Source organism: Odontesthes bonariensis, chromosome 23, assembly GCF_027942865.1.
Source record: "Odontesthes bonariensis isolate fOdoBon6 chromosome 23, fOdoBon6.hap1, whole genome shotgun sequence".
In the NCBI taxonomy this organism is placed as follows: Eukaryota; Metazoa; Chordata; class Actinopteri; order Atheriniformes; family Atherinopsidae; genus Odontesthes; species Odontesthes bonariensis.
This window is the reverse complement of record NC_134528.1, coordinates 29,240,318-29,249,394: the sequence shown is the minus strand read 5'-3', so window position 1 is coordinate 29,249,394 and position 9,077 is coordinate 29,240,318.

Genomic DNA, 9,077 nt, shown 5'->3' with positions numbered 1-9,077 from the left:
CTCCAGAGCGGAGCGCAAGTCAACAAGTGGCGAGGGTTAGAAATATATTCGTGCGTCTTTAAACCCGCGGAGACCGAATTCCACTCGAAATGAACGTAAGAGGGAAAATTCAAAAGCGCATCACACGTGCCCGAGTCTGCGAGTCAGCCTGATGTGTGTCAGCTGATAAAGCCAGTTCAGCTGCAGCGATGATGCTCTATTTATACTACCAATGTGCAGCCATCACCGTCAACAAGACTCGCCAAGTACCGAAACTCGTAATATGACAATTATGAGCTGCTCCTCAGATGTTGGAAGAAGCTTTTTAATAAGTCAGTGCTGCGCTTTGTGTTGGGCTGGCGGGGCACCTGCCTGTTAAAAGGATTGCTGGTAACCCCATTTAACCCTTTGCGGTCTGTAGCGGCGCCAGGACGCACAGCGCGCCAAGACGCACGGAGAGAAGAGTCTCAGAAGGGAATTTGTTGCTTTGAGAATATTTAATGATTGCAAAAATTAAAAACACATGTTCAGTTTACACAGTCAGAAGGGTTGAAAACTGCTGGTTTTGATCAGAAATTATGCTGTATGAATGTTAACTGTATTCTGGATTAACAGACAATGAAGATGTGCTGTTTTATGTCTACTTATGTATCTGGATAAGTGAACTATAATATGTTTACATAGACTACCTGATGAACTTTTCAGGACAAAATTTAAGTTTAAAAGACATGAGAAAGGATGACGTTTTATGTTAATAATTTCAACATATTTGTTCCTGCAGCAAACCTCAGACTTAACACTTCAGGTGTTAAAAGGATCTTTTTTTTTAGGTGCCTTTGAGAAGTTTAGGATCTAAATTCTTTCAAACACAACGTTCTTTAGGAGAAAACAGACAACCAAGAGGATATTTGCTCTTTTACACTTCATTAATCTTCAATAATGTCAACAAAAATATATTCAGCAATAATGAAGAGTAGTTCATTAAACAAATAAAAGTTATATCATTAGGCTACAATATTAAATGCATCCCATTTTCTTCAGGTTTGACACTATGAACTCTTTTGTCTTTTTAAGTTGGTACATAATTGAGGCAACAATTAAAATCCAATTGTGTGTCCGTGGATGTTTTGAAGAAGGTGCAGAAATACTAAGGGAGCTGTTAGTAAGCAATACTGCTGTAGACTTTTTGATTTGTGTAAAGTGGGTTTGACTTGCTCAAAAATTAAAAAAAAAAAAAAAAAAAAAAGCCGAAGCGCACACATTGCATGATGTGTAGGATTTTGTGTTTCTCATCAGCATTTATCACTGGACTTTACTGCGTCTTCGTTCACAGGATTAGTTGTGTTTGTGTGGATTTGTGGAAATTTACAGACTGCTTCTCTGAAACAGAAACTTCAGAAAACCTGATCTAAAGCAGCTGCAAATATAGTCAGCGGCACATGATAATGACAAGAAAACAGCTTATCTCCATCATTGTAACAGTTTATCACCCAACACAACCAAACTATTAATTTAAGAATGCATGAGGGTTTGGCTTCACATCAGGACTTAAAATAGCAATCATTACTCTGGCTTTGAAGGCACTCCTTTACAAATCAGACTTGTGAGCCAGCAGGGGTGAGATGAGGACAGTACAAATGAAAAAAAAGAAGAAAAAGAAACACTTTGAAGAGCAGGAGACGTGCTCAACGGCGGGCATGAGTGTTGGCGCGGTGTTAATGAATGAAGGTGTTATTACAATTTGCACAGCTCATTCCTTTTCTGTGTAAACTACTTTGAATGGTTTCCTCCACAGTTCAGATGAGGACAGGGGAGCTATTAGACCGCCTTCCAGTGCAATAACTGTGGACTCATGCTGTGTCAAAGTCTGTGAGTGTGTGCGGGAGATTGTTTGTTGTTGATGCAGATGTGCTGATCTTTCTGTGTACATGTGTGTATGTGTGTTTATTTGCATGTATGTGTGTGTGTGTGTGTGTGTGTGTGTGTGTGTGTGTGTGTGTGTGTGTGTGTGTGTGTGCGTGATGAGCAAATGAATAAAGCCTTGTTTATCTGGAACTTGCAGAGCAGCAGGTGTCAATCCTGTAAGAGGGATTATATTTGTTCTGTTTTACTGCTAATGACAAACAACTTTGCGTATTATGCATGTATGATTAACTGTATCACCATATCTTAACAGCCATTAATTGTATGTGTGTGTGTGTGTGTGTGTGTGTGTGTGTGTGTGTGTGTCCACGCGTGTGTGTGCTCTCATTTGTGGTCAACCAATGTACGGCAAAAACCATTGTTATATTTATAGTTTCCAGCAAAATGATCAAATGGAATTTTGCTATTGACTGTTCTGTTGGAACAAAATGTGTGTTACACAAAATAAAGTATCCATTCATATCCGCAGGACATGAAGTCTGCTCCTGTTATGAAATGAAACCCTTCATGCAGAGATGGAATTAATAAACTTCTGTCAAATCTAGTGAGGATGGATACATCTTGGGGCTACAAATAGGCTTACACAGGAAATAATAGGCTTATTATGTGGGATCGAATGAAAGCACCCCACAAGATGAGCACAAAGTCACTGACTGACATGCCTTCAGGTAATAGGTTATTTGAGGATTCAAGTTTCGATACTGGTTAGACCGCACTATAAATCACAACACGCATGAGTTTGATGAGGTATTTACAGGGGTTGGACTAAAGAAGAAAACTGGACATTTTGAGGTATATATTTCCCGCAATGTTTGGACATAAACAAGAATCCACCCCAGTCTCACCAGAAAATGTGAAATTGGTATGTTTGTCCACATGTCCAAAGTGTGGTAAAGTCACAAATAATGGTTAAAAATTGTGGCAGCAAGTCCTGCAAGGTACTGTTTTCTTAACTCTGCTTTTGCTAGATTTCTGACCAATACTGCCCACTCCCAAAAGATTTGTACGAGTCCCGTGGAACTCTTGGAATCCATAGCAGCAACAAAGGGCACCTTTTCATTCCATGCATGAAGCCAAAATCAAAATCACGAAGTTTTGCTAGTTTACGAAATCAAGGAAGTAACTGCAATCAATAAACACAGGGGTAAAAGCAAATACAAGGTAAACTGAACAATTTCCATTATCATTTTCTTCACTGCCATGTGCAGCAACAGAGGACAGCTACCTGAACTTTACTCCTGCAAAACTTTATTGTCTTGTTGACAGCACTACAATTTCACTTTGAACAACATTGGACAATGTTGCTCATCTGAAAATGAAGGTAATCGGTCAGAAGAGGCTGGCTCCTTGGTATAATTCACAGCTTGGTCCTTTAAAACAGACTGAAGAAGTTAGAAGAGTCTCAATTAATCTGGAAAGATGGTCTAATAACATAGGAAAGCCCTTCGTAAAGCTTGAACTGCTTCCCAGGTTTGTTTTCAGCACTGTAGCCAGGCTGACGAAGAGCCATGTTTTCCTTCAGTAGTAATGATTTCACAAAGCTCCTTCACCAATAAAATTGTTTCGATTAGAGAGAACATTCATAGAATCCTCCCCACCTCTGTGACTGATGTATCATCAAGTACATCAGCTTTAGAAGTATCTTTAGAACCGGATTTGTATTTAGGCTGTTTCTGTCCAGTCGATCTCTCTGAGCTAACAACAGCAATAGTCTCAACCATCAAGTTGTGTTTATTCATGTTTAATCGTCCTACAATCGCTGGTTGTCTAAATGGTGTCCAGCAAACAACGTGGGCTACATAGATAATTGGCAATCTTTCTGGAGAAAACCTGGTCTGATGAGGAGAGACGGCATCCATCCCACTTTGGAAGGAGCTGCTCTCATTTCTTAGCCTAGCAAGCCAGACCCCTACAGCAAAAAGCTGCACAGGGGTCTAGTGACGCTGGATAGCAGTGTGGGCGGGATAAACGGTTGTCTGTTAAGTTGCCTCTGCACTCAACGCCACATAATAAGATGGCGCAACAACCAATCATAGCGATGAAGAAGGATTACATAGTCAGCGCGACGGACCAACGGAGCAAGCTGGTAAATTAAACTTTTACCGTACCCGGTGGGCAAAACTCAGAAAACGTCCTTTTTTAAAAAAAAAAAAACTTAAGTGCAGTTATCTGTTCGTCTTGCAAAGAAAACTGTATATTTAAATCTTCTAGAGTCGCTGCCAAAGCCAAATGGAAAGACTGTTCGCTGGGCGCAGCCATTGTTTACCTCTCTCTGGAACTACACACTGAAACGTCGCACCTCTGTCGTCACTAGGTAGCCCGGCCTCCGACCCCGCTCCTCACGATTTGATTGGCCCGATCAAGTTTCGATTTTCAGCCTCGCAAAACGACCACAAGTGACTAGACTGCGCCCGGGAGCAAATTCAATTTGTGGTCGCTAGGGGCGTCTAGATTTCTAGGCTAATAATAATAATGATGGATTTTATTTATAATGCACTTTACATTCTTCCGAACCTCAAAGTGCTACAGAATATGAAAGACAAATTAAAACAAAAAAGCAAGAAAACAAATATCAACTAAGGAAATAGAAATCAAGAAATTATTCAAACGTGAGGACAAGTAAAACCAAAGCAATCAAGGAAAGGCTTTACTAAAAAGGTAGGTCTTAAAGGATAAGATCGGTTTTTTGACATTGGGCCCTTGATTTCACATTATAACATGATGTTCTACTCACCCCTGCTTGTTGTTGAACATTTGGAGCTGTTCCGAAGATATTCGCGAGGCGTCTGGCTGCTCTCTTGAGATATTCGGCCATGAAACGGTTTCCTATGGGCAAGCTTATACAGGCACAAACTATGCTGTTTATAATTTATTAATTACTCTACACTAGCACTGATAACGTGGAGGTGCGTCGCTTACTTAAAAAAATCCGGGTTATTGTAATTTTGATTTTTTTTGTCGTAAAGTGGGTGTTACTGACGTCCTCATCGTGCTACTACCACAGACAGCCCACAGACCTGCTGCCTATTTATTCATTCGGCTAAAATTCAAAATTAGTAACCCGGATTTTTTTAAGTAAGCGACGCACCTCCACGTTATCAGTGCTAGTGTACAGTAATTAATAAATTATAAACAGCATAGTTTGTGCCTGTATAAGCTTGCCCATAGGAAACCGTTTCATGGCCGAATATCTCAAGAGAGCAGCTAGACGCCTCGCGAATATCTTCGGAACAGCTCCAAATGTTCAACAACAAGCAGGGGTGAGTAGAACATCATGTTATAATGTGAAATCAAGGGCCCAATGTCAAAAAACCGGTCTTATCCTTTAAGACCTCTTTTAAAAATGTCAATTGACTGTGGTGCTCTGAGGTGTAAAGGAAGAGCATTCCACAGCTCAGGGGCAACCGAGCAAAAGGCCCGGTCGCCCATAGTTCGTAGCTTAGCCCTGACAGGTTTGAGGAGGTTGGTGTTTGAAGAGCGGAGGTTGCGTGTTGATGGTTGAAGGGAGATTAGTTCCTTGAGGTAGGAGGGGGCGTTGCCATGGATGCACTGATGGGTTAGCAGGGAAATCTTGTATTCGGTCCGGGATACGATGGGAAGCCAGTGGAGTGATTTGAGTATGGGTGTGATGGGTTCTCACTTACGCACTCTCATCAGGATCCTGGCGGCGCTGTTTTGGATGTATTGGAGCTTTTTCAGGCTCTTGCCAGGGATCCTGATGAGAAGTGCGTTGCAGTAGTCCAGCCTGGAGGAGACAAACACGTGGACGAGGTTTTCAGAGTCAGCAATGGTGAGTGAGGGGCGGAGTTTCGAGATATTTCTGAGGTGGAAGAAGGAGGTTTTGTAAATGTGGTTGATGTGGGCTTCGAAGTTTAGCTGAGGGTCCATTTTTACTCCGAGGTTTGTGACAACTTGTGAAAGTGGAATGTCCTGTCCAGAGAAAGTGATGCTGGTTATGGGAGATGTGTGTAGATGGTGTGGGGTGCCAATTTGCATGATATCCGTTTTGTAACTGTTGAGCTGCATGAAGTTTGTACTCATCCACGCCTTGGTCTCTTCCAGGCATGTAGTGAGATTGGATAGCGGTGTTGGAGATGATGCAGGGGGGTTGGTTTTGATGTAGAGCTGCGTGTCATTAGCATAGCAGTGGTAGTTGATTCCATGTCTGCTGATGACACGGCCGAGGGGTAGCAGGTACAGGGTGAATAGGAGGGGGCCCAGGACGGATCCCTGGGGCACACCAGAGGTGACAGGCTGGGTGTGTGATTTAGACCCTCCCAGGGAAACGTATTCTGTCCGGCCGGAGATGTAGGAAGTGAGCCATTTGAGAGCAGTGTTATTGATGCCGATGGAGTGAAGTCGGGTGAGTAATATGTTGTGGTCTATGGTGTCAAACACAGCCGTGAGGTCCAGGAGGATCAGCAGAGAGGGGGAGCCTGCATCTGCCGCCATCAGAAGGTCATTTGTAACCCTGACCAGGGCGGTTTCCGTGCTGTGGGCGGATCGAAAGCCTGATTGAAATTTTTCACTAAGGTTATTGTGGTTGAGGTGGTTTTGGAGCTGAATAGACACTATTTTCTCAAGGATTTTGGAAATGAATGGGAGGTTTGAGATGTCTGGGTCGAGGGAGGGTTTTTTAAGCAGGGGAGTGAGAATGGCAGTCTTTTGGGTTGATGGAATGTGGCCGGTCTGGAGGGAGAAGTTGATGATGTTAGTGATCAGAGGACTTATGGCGCAGATGTTGTCTTTGATTATGGTGGTGGGGAGGGGGTCCAGGGCGCAGGTAGAGGGCTTCATCCCCCTGACAGTGTCCTCGATCTCTTGCTGTGTGGTGTTGGTGAAGCAAGAGAGGGGGAGAGAGATCACAGGCAGTGGGGTGGCAGCTGCGGCAGGTGGAGTAACGGGACCGGAAAGGAGAGAACGGATGTTGTTTACTTTGGATCTGAAGAAGTCCACCCAATCAATTAACACAAAAGGAGCAAATCCTCTTGTGCAAAAAAAAATTAAAACAAAAACTTTAACTGAACAAAAACATCAAACTATTAAATGTGGTTTGCTGAATATCAGATCTCTCCTTTCGAAGTCTCTGTTAGTGAATGAGTTGATGTGTGATCATCATATTGATATATTTTGTCTTACAGAAACCTGGCTGCAGGTTGCTTCTGTCGTGTTTTATTTGACATTTTGTACTGGATGTTCGTTGATATTACTCCACCACCGCTAAGAAAATAGTGCGAGCATGAACGAGCTGCCAAATAAAACACAACAGAAGCAACTGTTCGCAACGAAATTTGATATGGATTACCAGTGCACACCAGTAACCCCTCCGGTGAGTTGATGATTTTGAAAACGGACGTTTATGGTGCTTTTACGGACCTTTTTGTACATGCACATGACTTGCCATTCTGAAGCAGGTTGAGAAGAATCAAAATTAGGCAAATACCGGAGACAGCAGTAAACATCAAAAAAGCGGTGAGGGGGGTTCTAAAACATTGCAGACAACTCATAAAAGAGGCTTAATGTTGAAAATACCGCAGTTCCCCTTTAAGCTGCTATAGGCCTAGACTGCTGGGGGGCCTCATCTGTCACACCTTTCCTCACTTTACTCTCTTTATGTATATGTGACATTATTGTGGTCATTAACTCGTGTTTCCCTGTTCCAACAGATGTCCTTTCAATGGTGTTACAGTGCCCCCCCCCCTTCTGTCTTCTCAAACCCCAGCTGGTCGAGGCGGATGGCCACCCTTCCTGGTTCTGGTTCTGCCAGAGGTTTCTTCCTGTTAAAAGAGAGTCGTTTCTCTCCACAGTCGCTCAGGACGGGAGATTGGACTGAAGACAAAGTTTCAGTGCAATCTGTTGGTTTCCTTAGCTAGGAAATAGTTTTTGAATTGGCTCTATATGAACGAATTGGATTATTTTGTAAATAATTATGATTACAATGAATTGAATTCCAATTGGCTTGAATTGGACTTTATTATCTAAGTGCCTTGAGATGACATTTGTTGTATTTGGCGCTATATAAATAAAAATTAATTTAATTGAATTTTTGATAAAGCTTATAGTTAGGGATGGCTCAGGTGATCCTGAAACATCCCATAATTAAGCTGCTATAGGCCTAGACTGCTGGAGGGCCTCATCTGTCACACCTTTTCTCCCTTTACTCTCTTTTAATTTCTCATATGACATTATGTACATTTTGCATTGTTGTTGTCAGTAACTTGTGTTCCCCTGTTCCAACAGGTAACCTTTGAATGGTGTTACAGTGTTTGTTGTCCCCTCTACCTGGTTCTGGTTCTGCCAGAGGTTTCTTCCTGTTCAAAGGGAGTCGTTTCTTTCCACAGTCGCCTCAGGCACGCTCAGGCCGGGAGATTGGATCGAAGAGAAGTTTCGGTGCAATCGGTTGGTTTCCTTTAGTTTTTCAAAAAATAGTTTTTGAATTGGCTCTAGTGAATTGGATTTTATTGGATTATGATTATAATGAATTGGACTCTAATTGGCTTGAATTGGATTGTATTATTGAAGTGCCTTGAGACGACAATTGTTGTTATTTGGCGCAAAATAAATAAAACTGAATTGAATTGGAACTGGATGGTTTCTGGGCAGTCAACTTGAAGTAATGTGAACTGAACTTCTGTGTTTTCAATATACTGAAGGGCAATTTGTTTAGTTGTCAAATGCCTACATCTACAGTGGGGACAGCCTACATATCAAAGAGCTAATGAGCAGGAAATAAGTGGCACATAGAGGTAGAAAGGCTAAGCAAGAACCTGTATTAAGGTTTAAAATACTGGATATTAGAATTTTAATGAGTCCAACAACACTCACAGCTAAACACAAATGATCAATTTCAGAGGATTAACTGATGCCAAAAGCTGCTGCTGTTACTATTTGCACTGGCCATTTCTCATAAGGAAAGGAACAAGCGAATACGACAGGTCTGGATCACTCGTAAATTCTGTTCGTACCTGAAAGAAAACGTAAAATACGAAAAGATTGGTGAATGCGCAAATTCTCTTAAATCACTCGTACGCACGAGTTAAGTTTTTACGAACTGTTGTTGCATGAGGCCCATTGAAAGCTTTTGCTCTGCAGATAATAAGACAGATGGTCAAATATGAATCGAACATTTGCAGGTCTGTCCCAACGTCTCAGAATCAGCGTTGTACAAAAGACTT